At 43.8% G+C, this 16,786-nt stretch overlaps 2 pseudogenes; one reads left to right on the top strand and one right to left on the bottom strand.

Moving 5' to 3' along the window:
- Nucleotides 1-915: 915 nt before the first annotated feature.
- Nucleotides 916-7,351, bottom strand: LOC129351743 (prohibitin-2-like; annotated as a pseudogene).
- Nucleotides 7,352-16,232: 8,881 nt separating this feature from the next.
- LOC129351763 (CYFIP-related Rac1 interactor B-like) overlaps nt 16,233-16,786 on the top strand; it is a 4,834-nt pseudogene continuing 4,280 nt past the window's right edge.

The following is a 16,786-nucleotide window of genomic DNA, read 5'->3' as shown; positions in this document are numbered from 1 at the left end:
TTTGGTTAGCTGTGCTCAGCTCAGGATGTATAATTTCTATCTTTTCACATGAAGACAAACTGAGCTGCTTAATATCACTAGAAGCTTTTTTCTGATTCAAATGAATATTTGATGACATTTTTCTGGTATCGTTTTCATTCTGATAGCTGAAAACTCTCGCAGCATGGCCCTGATGCTGTCAGAAGGGATGATCGAAATAAACACCGTTTCTAATTTACTTTTTTAGAAAAGACAGAAAAATAAAAATCTGATTTGGTATAAAAAATTGATTTTATTTTGAATCCAAACCAGGAACTCAGGTTTTTACCAGCTCCAGTTAAATTATTGATCTTCATAGGAACCGTCGCCATGATTAATGAAAGGACAGGAGCTGCTGCCCCACTGCATTCTGGGGTTTGTAGTTTCGTCCCTCAGCCAGAACGACACAGCGAGTCAAAGTGATGTCAGCAGCTAAATGTGACACACGACCAAATATGGAAATCCTGTGTGAGGCCTGAAATATGAGACATTTTATTTAGAACCAATTAAATCAGCAGAACCACCGGCCCGGTCAGGTCCATGTGGTACCGACCAGAACCCGGTCCAAACCCAACGTGGAGGAACCTGATTCTGATTTAACTGATGATTTCATTTCATTTCTATAATCTGGAGTTAAGAACAAATCTGGACCCGACCAGAACCAGATCCAAATGGACCTGGTCTGAATAGCATTTATCAGTATTTGAGCGAACTGATCCAATACCAGAACAACAACCCAACCGGGTTGAGCTTAATGTCAGAACCGGTCCAGAACCCGGCGCTGCTTTCAGGCTGGTTCTGTAGAACATTCGGGTTGGGTTCAGAACCTCTTTCATGGGTCAGAGAAAACCAGGCCTCCAGCCTCAGGGCAGCCATCTGCCACCACCATGAGGACCCGGGTCCTGGCAGAACCTCAGGAAGACGGATTATCAGTCCAGGTGGAGTTCATCCGGCTGCTGGAACCGGACCAGAACCTGCCTCCTGACCCGGTTCGGTTCTGTAAAGATGTCCGACTGACATCCCTCTGTCGCTGAAGGGAACTTGCATCATTCCGGGTCGGGTTTATCTGAGCGGAGGCAGCAGACTGGTTTGGGTTCTGATCGACGGCCGGATGGAGAGATGAAGAGGAGACGTCTTACTTCTTGGACAGCGACAGCCTGAAACAGAGACAGGAGAAGAGGTTCTGGTTCCGACCCGGTGAGACGGACCTGCTGGAGCGGACCGGACTCACGTGAAGCTGTCTCTGTCCTGCAGGTTGAGCACCAGGCTGTCTGCGTTCAGGTACACTCGGTTCTGGGACTGCGCCACCTGCAGGACGCACACAGATGGATCAGAACCAGGTTCTGCAGAACCCTGCAGGTGCCGGGTCAGGAGAAAGGTTCATTTTTAATGGGAAAAGATCTGAATAGTGTGGCGTGTGCCTCTTCATCTGTCCTCAGCCTCCTTTATAACCAGGTTCTCTTCAAGCTCTGGTTCTGGACTGAGGTTCTGTGCAGAACCACCAGCATCACCATGGAGACCAGAAACCAGAGATCACAATCTGCTGAAACTGTTATGGTTTGAAAATCTTGCAGTGGCAGCATCATGCTGTGGGAGCCTGAACACCCAGCCAAAATATTAGGAGATGGCCTAGTCAAAGTAAGGGACCAACTCCAGCTGAGAATCACCAGTAGTAAAACTTTAACGAGAATATTCTCCATCCAGTCAATATAAGTGCAAGCCACACTTTTCAGATTTTACCCATTACAAAATATAAAGCCCTTTTGGTTTTTCTTCTCTCTGGTTTGAGTCGACCTTCTGCTTCCTGTTTTTTATCCTCCATCTTTAAAAACTCCAACTGTTGCCGGGCAGATTAACTCCCTGCTGCAGGTTCTGCTCTGATGGTGACAACCAGGGGTCAAAGGTCAGAAAACACAGCAACAGAAGCTGAAACGAGGCTGATTCCTGGAGGTTTGTCGCCCTGGTGGCCGTCTGTCAGCAGCTGCTGGAGGGAGCAGAATGGACTTCCAGAACCTCCAGAACCCTATAGAACCTATAGAACCTCCAGAACCTCCAGAACCTCTAGAACCTCCAGAACCTAGAACCTCCAGAACCTCTAGAACCTCTAGAACCTCCAGAACCTCTAGAACCTCCAGAACCTCCAGAACCTCTAGAACCTCCAGAACCTCTGTGTTTTACTGGGATTAATCAAAAACGTTCATGTTTTTATTGGGATTTAAAGCGAGTCCAGATCAGAGGAAACTCTGCAGGAACCAGAACCGGTTCTGGAGGTGATGCTGCTTACCATGGGTACCTGCAGCTGGTCTGGACCAACAGGAAGTTCTGCTGGGTTCTTACCGTCTTGGCGATGTTCTGGGCAGCCCGGATCTTCCGGAGCTTCAGGTAGCCGGGGTTCTTCATCACGGCCAAGCCCAGCTGACACACACAGAAACACAGAAACAGAGTCAGGTGGGCGGGGCAGTAACGGTTTCTGCTCGCGCTCAGATGGAGACAGGAAGTGCAAACAGTAAAACTGATCGTAATTTAACTCTTCAATAACAGATGAGCTCTTCTTCTTCTGTGGTTGATGTGGAAACCGTTAATGAAACATCCAGAATAACTTCCTCAATTTGGTCTTTGGATTTTCTGAAAGAGAGTTCTGAACCGGTCCAGAACCGGCTCTGACCCGACCCGGTCGTCCGACTCACCATCTTGGCGGCCTGCGCCTCGCCCTCAGCCTGGATGATCTTCTGCTTCTGCTCCTGCTTGGCCTTCTCCACGTAGAACTGGGCCCGCTGCGCCTCCTGCTGGGCTGGAGGACAACAACCAGAACCTCAGATGGAACCGGGCCTCCTGAGCCTGCGGAAGTGGCCCGGTTCCGGTCCACTCACCGACTTGCTTGGCCTCCACGGCGGCCGTACTCGCGGCTGAAGCTCAGCTCGGTGATGGCCACGTCGTCCAGGATGATGCTGAAGTCTTTGGCTCGCTCAAACAGCTCCCTGCGGATCAGCAGCGACACCTGCAGGCAGGACGGGCCGGACGGAACCGGGCCGGATCAACACGACCGACTTCCTGCTGCAGAACCAGCAGTCCGGTCGGCTGCACCTGGGCCCTCTGGGTGATGAGCTGCGAGGCGTTGAACTTGGCCACCACGCTCTTCAGAACCTCGTTAACGATGGAGGGAAGAACCCGCTCATCGTAGTCCTGACCCAAACGCTGGTACAGAACCGGCAGGTTGGAGGCCAGCGGACGGGACAGAACCCGCAGCGTCACGTTCACCATCTGCAGGTCTGACAGAACCCGAACCAGAACCATTAACCAATCAGAACCAGAACCATTAACCAATCAGAATCAGAACCATTAACCAATCAGAACCATTAACCAATCAGAATCAGAACCATTAACCAATCAGAACCAGAACCATTAACCAATCAGAACCAGAACCATTAACCAATCAGAACAATTAACCAATCAGAACCAGAATCATTAACCAATCAGAACCAGAACCATTAACCAATCAGAATCAGAATAACCAATCAGAACTCAGCATCAGGTCTGACAGTTCAGGTGATTGGTTAACCTGGTCAGTTTTGGTTCTGGATGGTTAACGGTTGGTTCCGGTACCAGACAGAACCCGGTCGTCCAGAGTAAGCTGTTTAAACATCTTTAAACTTTACAAACATTAAAAATCTTTTTGTTCATTTTTACTTTATGTTGACAAATAAACTATATAAAAACAAAAGCTGATCTGTCTAGTTAAAGGAAAATAGGAAACTACATTAATCAGTGGTTGCCATGACGATCAAACCCTCAGATGAAGCTTCCAGTTAATGGAGGTGCTGCCCTCTGGCGGCCAGACAGCAAACTGCAGCCAGAGTTTCTCAAACCTTTTCAGGCTGAGGATGACTGAAGCCATTTAACCAACAGTCACAGATCACCTAACCTGAAAGAACACATCTGAACATAACAGAAAATATTAGTCTGTTCACTCATGTTTTGTCGTTTTCCTAATAAGAGAGGCGCCTTGAACACGTCTATTTGGGCATTTTGAGTTATTACAGATTCTGAAAGTGTCGAAGCTTTCAAATGATGTCAAACACTTTACTACCAAGTGTTGTGTGTATTATAACAATTAGGGATATTTGTGATTTTGAAGCACAATTACAGAAAAATATACTTGAGTTGCTTTAAAAGAAACATAAAATCATTTTCTGCACCAAATAAAAATAATTAAAGCATTTCTATCAATTGTATTTATCTGTTGTGTTTAATTAATGTAATTTAATCATTTTTAATTAAAGAAAAAACAACAAGAGCTGTTGATGTGCAAGCAGAGCATCATGAGCAAGAAAAGTCCTCAAAAAGAACCGTTCTCAGTAACTGAGTCGAGTCCTAGCGCATAGAACCGTTCAAAGGAATCCAGTCGCCAGTGAACAACACATCGACACATCAGCAGCTTCAGCTTCTCTGATCGTATGATATTCCTGGACTTGTTTTCTTTCCATCAGTATCTGCAGCTTTTCTATTGAGTGACCCGGTTCTGAGCCCGTTTTCTGTCCTTATTTTAACACAATCCTTTGCTGACCTAGCTGTAACATGTTACAGCTAGCTCTGGCTAGCTGTAACATGTTACAGCTAGCTCAGCGGTAGCACGCTAGCTGTAGCAAGGTAACGGTCCGGGTCCGAACCGTTACCTTCATGCAGTACCTCGCCGACCACAGTTTGAGAAAGACTGGCTTAAACCAATGAACTGTTCAGAACCAGAACCCATCTGGACCAGAACACAGAACCAAACATGGGTCTGATTTCAAATGACCTCTGACCTTTGCTTCCTGTGAGAGAGGAGATCTTCCTGGGCCGGGCTCTGATGTCAGATGATGGGGTACTGGAACCAGGGGACCCTGCGGATGACAGCCTGGTCAGAACCAGAGGAAAGTAATCTGATTACAGCAGGAAAACCTTCATCCTCACACAGAGGATGACGAGTCCCTAAATGTCATAACTCAGATCATCCAAGTTCCTTCAGAGTCGTTACGGCTGGTGATGCTGCGGGCTGGAGGGAGCTCCAGTAGCAGTCAATCTCACAGTGACTCTGAAGAGGCCTCTGACTGAAGACTGTATGGCAGAATCATGCTAAGAGTTCAGCATCCAGGCTGGATGGTTCCATCAGCTGTTAGCAGCTTTGCTAATCCACCTCCTTTGCTTTTGCTTTAAATCTGTCTGGCTGTTTGGTTTGAAATCCAGGCTGAGAGATGCTGGAGTTTGGGATAAGATCCAGCAGCCATGTTCCACTGAATGACGTAATAAATGCAAAACCCTGACCGGATCCTGTTTTAGCCATGAAGTTCATCCATTTGTTTGCCAAAGATCTTCTATTGTTCACCATGATAGATGTTTACCTCCTCTCTGCTCCATGAGGCTTTTCAAACTCCTCTGAGATTCAGGGTCAAAGTTCAGGTACGATTTGAGCACCTGAGATGCTAAGCAGTTGTGAAAACTATCATAGCAGCTGTTAAATGCAGCTAATAAAGCTGCTGGCTGAGCTGCTAGCTGAGCTAACGTACCTGAAGTGGAGACCTTCAGCCAGGATTGTGTTCATCTCCATCCCACCGATCCGGTTGAAGATGATGGCTCGATGTCCTCCTTCCACTGGACACAGAGAGAGCAACAGAGGACAGTCAGAAGGTTCTGGTCCGGGTCCGAACCGTTACCTGCAGGATGCTAACGGTTCTGATCCACAGCATGATGCTGACGTTTCCTCTCTGAGCTTCAGAGACACTGTTAGCTTTCTATTGGACACTAACTGGCAGCTTCCAGAAAATAAGAGTTAATAACTCGATGTCCAAAATGTGGCCGAGGGCCATTTACAGCCCACTGGATGGCTTTATTTGGCCCCTCAGTCTGCAAACTCAAGAATGGAGCAAATTCATAATTAATTCAAGATTTTTACAGAAAAATAAAATGCTAACATTATGTATTTAGGATAATTATTTTAAACTTTGCTGAAACCAAACAGCACCATCTGACCTTAAATAAAAAATTATTCATGAGGATAATGAACTCAAAAAGTCTTTGGATAATATTTATCTGTCACATCAAACAACAACTCTGCAACAGATTTCTTTTCTACAAAAATCAGACTCTTTTGTTGGAGTAAAGTATCTATTCAGTATAATATAAGAGATCTTTTCAATTTTAACCAAAAAATTTGGCCATCTCACAATTTTACAGTCTTGGCCCAAATGACTGAACGTTTGGACACCTGTGATTTATGATTATTGAGTTGGGGTTATTAGTGGGATCCCACAGAATCCCCAGGTTTCCAGGTACAAATCTGATTGGATGGGATTATAAGAACACTGACTTGGACTGGGAACAGCTGGGTTTAAATCAAAGTTTTCCTCCAACTGGACTGAAACTAAACTGTTTCTGCTGAAGTTGAGCTTCAGCCCAGCTGCGAAAGTGTTTGGGGTCAGAGGTCAGGGCGACCTGTGTATGTAGCTTCCTTCACTCCATAAGCCAGAGCTCCAGCTCCGATCAGGAGCTTCAGTCCGGTTCCTGCCCCCCGAGGGCCAGAGGACATCCTGCCAGCGATCTGCCGCAGCTGCTGCAGAAAACCCTGGAAAACACAGCAGATCAACTCTGATTACATCAACACCCTGCAGTCACAGAGCATTAGGGTCACCAAACCTGACCTCCACACCAGGCCTTAAAGCTTGGGTCCCTGTTCTGATGGAGCTCAATGTAAATATCCGGTTGATTTGTGGCGTAAACGGCGATCCTGGTTTTAGAGCAATTAGACCAGAATAAATCTCATTCGAACACCTGCTTTATGAGCCGAATTAACGTTGAGTTTGTGGAGACTTTAATAACGTTTTAATAGGCTCAAAATACCAGCTGGAAATTAAAGAAAATTCAAAAGTTTCCTTATTTTAGAGCTTTTCTCAACGTAAGCTGGACTCCTGAGCGGAACTCTGCAGCTTTCCTGACACAAACCCGCGTGGTTGTCTAAACCAAGTCAGAGTCACTAATATTGAACAGATTTATTAGAACTGCCACATAAGCTAAGCAAAACCAGATATTTATATTATAACTAATCACATTTAAATCCTCCTAAATCAGCTCTACCTGTCACCTCGCGTCAGCGGGATTCGCGCGCTGAATTTTAAATGGCACGAGCCGCCGAGCAAAGCGCGGGAAACCACGGAGCTGTTGTACCGAACTGGACCCGGACAGGAGAAAAGGTTCCGTAAAAATCACAGATATTAAAGGAAACAAACCCACTTACACCTGGCTCCTTGTTCGCCATGCTGTCCTGTTAGAGAACCGAATGGGAAGAGACAACAAGGTCACGGGTGATGACGTATTTCCGTGTCCGTCGAGGATCATGGGAAATGTAGGCTTGGTGACTGTAGTTTTTGAGTCATTTTTAATGATTCAGAAGATTACTTCTTTGATTAAATCATTTAAAAACAAGAAAGATGACCTCCGTTCCGACAGGTTTGATTTTTCAGGATTTTTCTCTGATTTTCTCCATTTGTCTGTTGCTGTTTTCTAAGTACAAATAAAACATCTTGTGCATTTTTCTTAAATTACTTTATTGAGTGGCATATTTATTTTAATATGAGATATTATTTTTCAATAAATGTACAGTATTTCTCCTGTGCTGTAAACTCTGTTCTGTTCAAGCTGTCAGACTTTCTTGAAATAATTTAAAGTTGATCTTTACTTCCTTTAATCCGACATAAAGACACAATCTGCTGTGAGAAAATCTGAACAAAATGATCAAATTTGATCAACCACAATATTATAATGGAGCATCCTTTATTTGCCACATTTACCCCATCGGTGGGTACGTATGATGTTGCTCCCGTGCAGTAGGGGGCAGCAGAGCTCTGGAGCTCCAGACTGATGAAATATTTCAGTTTCTTTACTCTGTTTTGAATCAAGTCTGAGTCACTAATGGTCACTGAGAAAAACTCTCCACTAATTTTATTCTGGTAAGAATCAACCCGGATAATTGATTAAAAAATAATTATATGGTTACAAAATAAAGGTTGAATTTGATCAAAGTTGACTAAGATTAATGCAGATTTTTGGGAAAATAAATGAAAATAAACAATAAAAATTGTTGCAGATTTTTGTTAAAATGGGATCCAGATCTTAATGGGTGAATAAAGGCAATAAAGAAATTATTATTATTACAAAGCAACCCCATATTGACATCAGGAGGACATCCATCCATCCATCCATCCATCCATCCATCCATCCATCCATCCATCCATCCATCCATCCATCCATCCATCCATCCATCCATCCATCCATCCATCCATCCATCCATCCATCCATCCATCCATCCATCCATCGCAGACATTGTAAATATAAACTAAGTAAATAAATAAATAAAAGGCTGCGTAAATTTAAATAAAAATAACACAACATAAGAATGATAGAAAAGGCTTGCTGAACTAACAAATAAAGAGACATTTAAACATTTTGTGTGAAGTTCTCTGTTTATCTTTCAGATCATAATAAAGAGCAGCTGATGAAACAGGAAGTGAATTATCTGAAGATTAAAACAGTTTAATTCAAACATTACTCAGACATTCAGAAAATGTCTCTGAATCTGTTTGTGTTTGAATGAAATGAATTATTACAGATTTATGATGAGCTTGTTTGCCTTGCAGTGTCTTGAGATGAAATCAGCTAATCCTGCAATAGTGAAACCGTGAAATGAAATGAACTCAGATTTCCTGACAAACAGGCAAAATGAGCAGCAGAGATTCTGCATCATGTGATGTCCATCCAACGCCAAGTAATGCAGAGGCAATATTACCAAAACCAAAATAGGAATCATAATCAGACTTCTCATACTTGGGCATTTTTGTGTTGTTTGAATTATTTAATAATTATTTTGAATTATTTAAACATGAATAAGTTGAATCCTGGAAGAATTCAGATGAAGTTGAAGCGTCAACAAAATACTTTAGTAAAATATAATAATGATAAAAAACTAATTTGTGTGCATTGCTTTCTAAATAAAATGTGAAACAATGATTAGTGGAAAGTGAATCAAGTACATCTGTGATAGTTTTATTGAGAAACTATAATACTGTAAAAATAAAGAGGGAAACTGAAACTGAAATATTGATTTAATCTCCTTGGTATGGATCTGATATTGAAACTGACTTGGTGTCAGAATTACCAATATTTTTAATTGAGCCGCCCATTTCTACTGATCAGATAAAACAACACAAATAGAAAACATTTGTATTTTTGGGAGGAAAAAGGCTAAATAACTCATGCTGAAGTAAAAATCCCTGTAATTTGAGTCATTTATTGATGTTATTTGTCAGAATTGATCCAATCAATGACTCAATTCATGAGCCGAATAAAAGAACAGTTTGTGGAAAATGTTGTGGTGTAAATGGGAAGCAGGAAATCGTTCAGTAACAGGTGGAAACTGATGAAAATGTTTTATTTTAGACGGATTTTAAACGGAGTCTGGTTTCACAGAGGAACTGTGATTCTGCGCACAGAGCGGACCTGCCGCATGGACGATCACCTGGAACCGGATCATCACCTGGATGATCACCTGCGCGGGGCTCGGGCCGGCGGCCGGTTCCGATGGTCCATTCGGGTCTGTGCGCGCGGCGGAGCCCAGCTTGTCTCCTGCTGCTCTCTGATTGGCTCACGCTTCAGTTCCTCCTGAGGAAATCACTCCTTTTATAGTTAACGGCGCTGAGTGCCGCCGGTTTCCGGGTTGACTCTCACCAGCATGTAGAGGAGGCGGGCCGCCGGGAGACACCTGGAACACCGCGGGCATCGGCCATCGATCCGCTCCGCACTCATCGATCAGCGATCAGTGAAGGTGAGCGCAGCGCCGGGAGGGGAGGGGAGGAGGCGGCGGGGTCCGGGCTGAGGGTGGGGGGGGAGTAGATCTCAGGGTGGATCCTGACTGATCAGACATGTCAGATCCTGCAGACCGCTGCTGCTGGAGGAGCAGAACCTGCAGCAGAACTGTGAGGTTCCGATGCAGGTTCGGACCCACATGAAGGTTCCGATCTGAGATCAGATCCTGAGAATAAAATCCTCCAGATCCTGGCGCCTCTCTGCATGTTCGAGTCCGTTTACCCGCAACCAGCAGCGGGACTCATTTCCGTTTTCTCTCCGCCTCAGACTGTCAGAGCCGCCAGCGGGAGGCCCGACAAACCTGGGGCTGAGCGCAGCTCCGTCCAGGGGCGATGCGAGGCAACAGGCGGCGGGGGCCCCGGCCCTCAAGGCACTAATGTTTTAACTAGACATGGGACTTGATTAAACTTTTTAATCAAATAAGTCTGAAATTAATTTATCACATTTTAATAGAAAGCTATACATTGACAACATAAACATCCAATTCAAAAAACAGGAAGCCCTGATCATTCATAGACTGTGGACCCTGACATTAGCATTACATCTTTAGCATTGAGATGCTAGTTTTAGCTTAAATAGCTTCACTGACAGGCTAACTCCTTAAAAATTATTGATTGTACATTTTTGAACTTATTAAAATCTATTAATCAAAATTAATGCTTTAAATTATCAGCCTTTGTCTTCATAAAATGTTTGCAATATATTAAATCCTGAAAAAAAATCTTAAAATAAAAAAACAAAAAACTGTTTTTTTAGACTGACTTAAATTAAAACATAAATTGGGCCGATATGAAGAACTGATGTTCATTTCCATCTTGTGTTTAAGGGTCATGTGACCTCTGCCGGTCATGTGACCCCTGCCCGGTCATGTGACCTCTGCCCGGTCATGTGACCCCTGCCCGGTCATGTGACCTCTGCCCGGTCATGTGACCTCTACCCGGTCATGTGACCTGCCCGGTCATGACCTCTGCCCGGTCATGTGACACCTGCCCGGTCATGTGACCTCTGCCCGGTCATGTGACCTCTGCCCGGTCATGTGACACCTGCCCGGTCATGTGACAGGGATGCAGATTGTGGGGAATTTAACTGAAGCAGAAGAGCAGAGTCAGCAGAATATGCATATATACCATCACAGAGTATTAATGCCACTCATCAGGGCGTCTCTAACATATTTTCTGATATTCTCTGTAACATAAATCAGTTGGTTTGTTAACCACATCATAATTACTATCAGATAATAATCTGGTCTCTGCTGTAATCTGGATTATTGCTCTGGATGTTCTCAGTGGAAGTGAACTGTTCAAACTTTGTACTTCCTGCCGGGTTCTCCGGTTGTTCCACACACTCCTATACTGCTGCTAAATCAGCGGGTCCATTGGACCGGTTCCAGGTTCTACAGGCCCGGTTCTACAGGTTCGGGTCCATATTAATCAGTTCTGCATCATCCAGTCGTGTTCATTCTTTAATCCGTGAAGTCAAACGAAGCTTAAAAGTGAAACTGAAGTTGGTTGGGATTCGAACGATCGTTCAGTTTCTGCTGCTTTTCATTTGTTCGTCTCTTTCCGTCTGTCTGTCTGTCTCTCATTCAGGAAACCATAAATAGATCCATATCAGGCGATAACCTGATATAAATTAACAGTTTGACCTTTGCCCTCACGTACCAGTTTCAGCTCCAAAATAGAGCAGATTAGAGATCATCTGATTCTTCAGCTCAGAATCCTTCACAATAAAATACACCTTTCAGAATAAAGGCACTTAATAAAACATAATCAACTTTAACCAGATGTTTTTATCAACCTGCAGCTGAACTTTCTTCACATCTGACCTTTGACCCTACAGGCTGCAGAATGAAAGTACCTTTAGTTCAGATTAGAGGTAACATTAGAGAACATGAAGCGCCTCCAAGCATGATGTCACCACACCTGGTCAGGGCTGACCCGACCTCTGGAACCGTCGCTGGTCCGGGCAGCGGTTCTGGTTCTGGTTCTGGTTCAGAATTTATATGAAGGTTAGGATTTTATTCATTTCCAGAATAAGTTTCTGAATTTATTTATGTTTATTAAAACTTTACGAACAAAACGAGCGGATGGCCTTAGAGTTAAATAATTAGAGGATTTTTCATGTTATTCATAAATTCTGACTCAAGATAAAATGTTTTGTGTTTAATTATAAAAAAGTATTTTACTTTAAAGAGTAAACAGTAAATATTCAATCCCTGCTAATCTCTGCATATCTCTACTTTTGAACAGTTTAATAGAAATAATTAATGCATATTTTGGAAACAATAAAGAACATTTCTGTTCTAGTCCAAACTGAGAGGTTTAACTCCAGATTAATTGAGAACTTAACATTTCCTTCAAACTGTTTTTTTCCTCTGAATCAGGTTTTTCTGTGGTAATAATGAAGCGATTCTGTCAGATGATCAGATATTTGGCTTAAAATGCGTCAGTTGAACGTTCAGAGCCATAAGAACCCAGGTTTCCTGCGTTTGGGTCCAGAACCTGGTCAGAACTGGTTCTGATCGCTTCGTTTCAACAGAGAGGAAGCTGGAGGCTCAGCTCATCAATATATTTAGAAACGGCAGAGTTAAAAAAAACCAGATGCTTGCTTGAAGCAGCGATGCGTTGTCGTTGTTAGACTGCTGCAGAGACAGCTGGTCGTTTTCAGCAGCGGTTCGTCTCGGGTTCTGCTGTCCGGGTCAAAGTTCTGTTCAGCTGGAACCATCTGAAACATCACCCTGGGTGACCTTTGACCTGCTCTGATCTGCTCTGATTCAATTCCCTGCCACAGCAGGACCTGGACTACAATGCAGGGCATTCTGGGTAAATAGGCTACAACCAAAGCTAACATGCTAGCCTAGCGTTAGCAGCAGAAATGGCTCCTGGTCTTCAACCAAAGACTAAAGAGAAATCCTCCATCTTGTTTCATCTGGTGAAGCAGGAAGTTGGAAAACACTCTAAGACTTTAGCAAAAGCAAGACAGGAAGTGAGTTGCTGCAGCAGTGTTGCTGCTGCAGCAAACTCACTGCAGCTGCAGCTGCCCAGGAAAACCCTGTCAGACCAGCGAAGGCCCTGCAGGACGCTGCAACGAACTGATGAATCCTGAAATAAAGAACGATAATCTGACGGGTCAAAGCGGCGGCGGGTTGGAGTGGCGGCGGGTCGGAGCGATGTTGGGTCGGAGCGATGTTGGGTCGGAGCGATGTTGGGTCGGAGCGATGTTGGGTCGGATGTCTCCCTGTCTGAACCACAGTCACTTTGTTTAAAAACTGTTGGGCTTCACTGACGTTTGTCCATTCAGGAAAAAAGTGTCCTGAATGTTTTACTGATCCGGTTTATGACAACATAAACCGGATCGACCCAACGATCTCGACCCAACATCGCTCAGAAAGACGAACCGTCGGTTCGAGGCCTGCTTTACGCCCAGCAAAGGCTCCAACACTGGTTACCAGTCAAACGACTGGTCCTGGTTTTCAGCAGCAGGACTTGAGTTTGATCATCAGACTGGAGGAAACAACCAGAACCTTCTGGAACCGGGCTGGTCCATGAAATGGAGGAAACGATCAGATGACCTTGTGATCATTGCAGCCGTCGAGTCTCGAAGTGAAACTTCCACATTAGGACTTGACCAATTCAGCCTTTGGCGTCAGATTCCTGAGCTCAGAGCGAGAGTCCATCACGGCTCAGTTTGGGGAAGTAAAAGTCCATTTAAAGAGCTGGTCGGGTTAAATATGATCACTGAAACTTTTTAAGTCAAAACGCTTCCAACTGGAGGAAAACCAAAGTTTTATTTATTGAAGGAAGTAAATGAATGTTTCTGCTGGAGGAAAATCGTTTTTATGTTTTGGAGAATAAAATAATGTCTGATGCTTGAAGGCGTAACAAAGTCTTCCTCTGTCTTTATCAGAACCGATGGACTCTACGAACCGGGACGAATCGTTTCTGCCTTTCTTACCTGAACTCAGCTCAGCCTGTTTACTTCCTCTGTTTTAAATTTAGGCCAAACTTTCAGAGACTTTGTTGCTTCCTCTTTTCTCTGTTTTTAACACGAAGGCGTCGCTTCCACTTCAGCTTGAAGCCACAAACTGCCAAACTGTCAGCCGGCGAACGCTTCAGAGCAAAAGAGCAAATCCACCGACAGCATGAAATGCTCTCCAGATAAAGGTGAAGCTGCGAGCGTCACTTCTCCTTTAACGCAGCTTCAGGGTTTCCTCACTCAAATGGTTTGTCAGAAACAAACGTAACCAACACAAAGGCCATAAATATGAATTTTACTGTATAGTCTTTACTGTTTTTAAGAGGATCTGAAAGTAGTTTTATTGGTAAATTCATTTTAAAGTGAGATTTCTACATTTTTCAAACGATAAATGAGAACAGATTTTATATTTCAACTGTTCTGATGATTAAAGACGTTTTCAACCTCAGTCACACCATCGACCCCGAATGTTTCAAATCCTCTCTACATCATCATCATCATCATCATCATCATCATCATCATCATCATCATCATCATCATTATGATAATTTCAGGCCAGACTCTGGTTTCCATGCTGTTATTTAGGGAATGACGTTGGATTTCACTGGATTTGTCCTGTTTTACATTCTGACTCTCCTGCTGTGTTGCGTCGCCTGTTCTGAGAATTAGGAAGTGAGACCTCAGCTGAATGTTTTTCATTTGCATCTTTGTTTCTTGTTTAGATCTGACCAGAAATACTGACCCAGATGAAAGTTCTTGTTAAATTTAAAGGCAATCTGCGTTTAATGTTGTCATTTATGTTTGACAACATTAGCCTAGCGTGTGGGGAATTAATAATGTAATGTTAGCATGCTAAACATGATTATTGCTAGGCTAACATCATCAACGATTGAATGTTTGCAGGATAATTTACAGTAACACCGTCACTATTGTCTGCATTTAAAATGCTAATGTTGCTATTGACAGGAGGCTAACATTTCAATATAGATTTGAATGTTAGCTAGCAGAAATTGTGCTAGCTGGCTAACAGTATTATTAATGATTGAATATTAGCATTAGCATTATGGTTGTAGTTCTGTCATGTGAATGTGAGGATTATTGTGTCAGTAATGAATATTTTTATCTGTCAGATCATTTTTGAGTTTCTGTTGCTTGGATGATGCAGAATCTGGTTTTTAAATGAAGTCTTGACGCCGAGCATCATTGTGTCACCACGGTAACCAGTGAGGCGCATCACTTCAGTTTTTTCTCAATAATGAGCCTCAGATCAGCAGAACCTCTGTGCTGTGCTAACGTTAGCGACATGGTTAACAGCTTTTCTTCTGTCTGTCTGTTTGCTTGTTGTGCCGGCAGCATGGGGAACCTGATCAAGGTGCTGACCCGAGACATCGACAACAACGCTGGAAACTTCTTCCTGGACTTGAAAGTAGGAATCAGAGATTCTGCTGGATTGAATCTGTTAGCAGCAGCAGCAGCAGATGTTGTGGTAGTGACTCCAGGCTGTTCTTCCAGACGCGCAGCCGTCGCAGTCAGAGACGGAGGTGGGAGAAGGTGAACCAGGTGCTGACGGAGGCCAAGGTCATCCTGGAGGACCTGCAGACGTACAAAGGAGCAGGAGAGGAAATAGACAGGCGAGCAGCTTGATGAAATATAACAAAACAAAGATTAAACATCCAAAGAGCTGGATTTATTCAAATATTTAGCTTACTAAATGAGTGTTTAGTTTGAAACTGTGACGTTTATAATTGAATGAAAAAGATGGAGAGAAAGACTTTGAAAAACTAATCCACATTTTTTCTCTACTGAAATTCAAATTATTGCTGTTAATTTGTGAATCTTTACAACATGAGGTAATAAAAACATTGTTGTTCTTTTAGACTTTAACTCAGCTCTGTAGAAAACGTCCTGTGAGTTTGTTGAGATCAGAGTTTGATACTGAATAAATGTGTTCAGTGCCTTTACAAGGTTCTGAACATGGGGGTTTTATTTTGAAAGTGCGCTGAGCTCATTTCCTGGTGTTAAAGTGTGGTTGGGTGTTTTCAGGCCATCCAGAACCCAAACGTTGAGGGCGTTCAGGAGAAGGCCTGGGCCGCTGTGGTTCCTCTGGTCGCCAAGCTCAAAACTTTCTACGAGTTTTCACAGAAAAACTGGGTAACCGACTGACGGCTTTCTGTCAATGGCAGAGTTTCAAACTACCAACCTGACCCACTTTCTACATGTTCTCCTTCCAAGCAGCCAGATTCGTTCTCTAAGTGTTTCAAGTCTTGATCATAGTTTATCTCAGTTCAGTCCTGAAGGGAAAACGTGAAGAAACGTGGTTTAAAAACTTTTGCACAGTGCCGTGTTGAGTTTCGGTGTTTTTCCGTCAGAATCCAGTCTGCATTGCCTCCTGGACGTCCTGACCACCGCCGACTCGACTCCGACCCAGCATCTGGAGCAGAAACAGGCGCTGGCCCGTCAGTTCGCCCACATCCTGCATTTCACGCTGCGGTTCGACGAGCTGAAGGTCTGCTGCTCTTCCTCCTCCTCCTCTTCCTCAGGGTCCCTCCTCTTCCTCAGGGTCCCTCCTCTTCATCGCTCTGTCCCGTTTCAGATGACCAACCCGGCCATCCAGAACGACTTCAGCTACTACCGGCGGACCATCAGCCGCATGCGGATCAACAACGTGTCGGTGAGAAACTCGTACAAAGATTCAACTCCAAACTAAATGCTTAGTTCACATGCAGATTGCCTTACTGACAAGTGAGTGCTCTATCAAAATAAAAGCTGGATCCTGTGAATCTTTGTATAAACTTCTGCTGGAGACGCTGAATCTCCTCACTGCAGCGCGTCACTGTGACGGTGAACTGTATTGTCTTTAAAACTTCATGAAGGGACAGAAGAAACAATGAATGTTAGCAAC

Source organism: Poeciliopsis prolifica, unplaced genomic scaffold (assembly GCF_027474105.1).
Source record: "Poeciliopsis prolifica strain line A6 unplaced genomic scaffold, Auburn_PproV2 SCAFFOLD069, whole genome shotgun sequence".
NCBI classification, from domain to species: Eukaryota; Metazoa; Chordata; class Actinopteri; order Cyprinodontiformes; family Poeciliidae; genus Poeciliopsis; species Poeciliopsis prolifica.
Note: the sequence above shows the minus strand (reverse complement) of the source record. Positions and strands in the feature narration are given on the sequence as shown.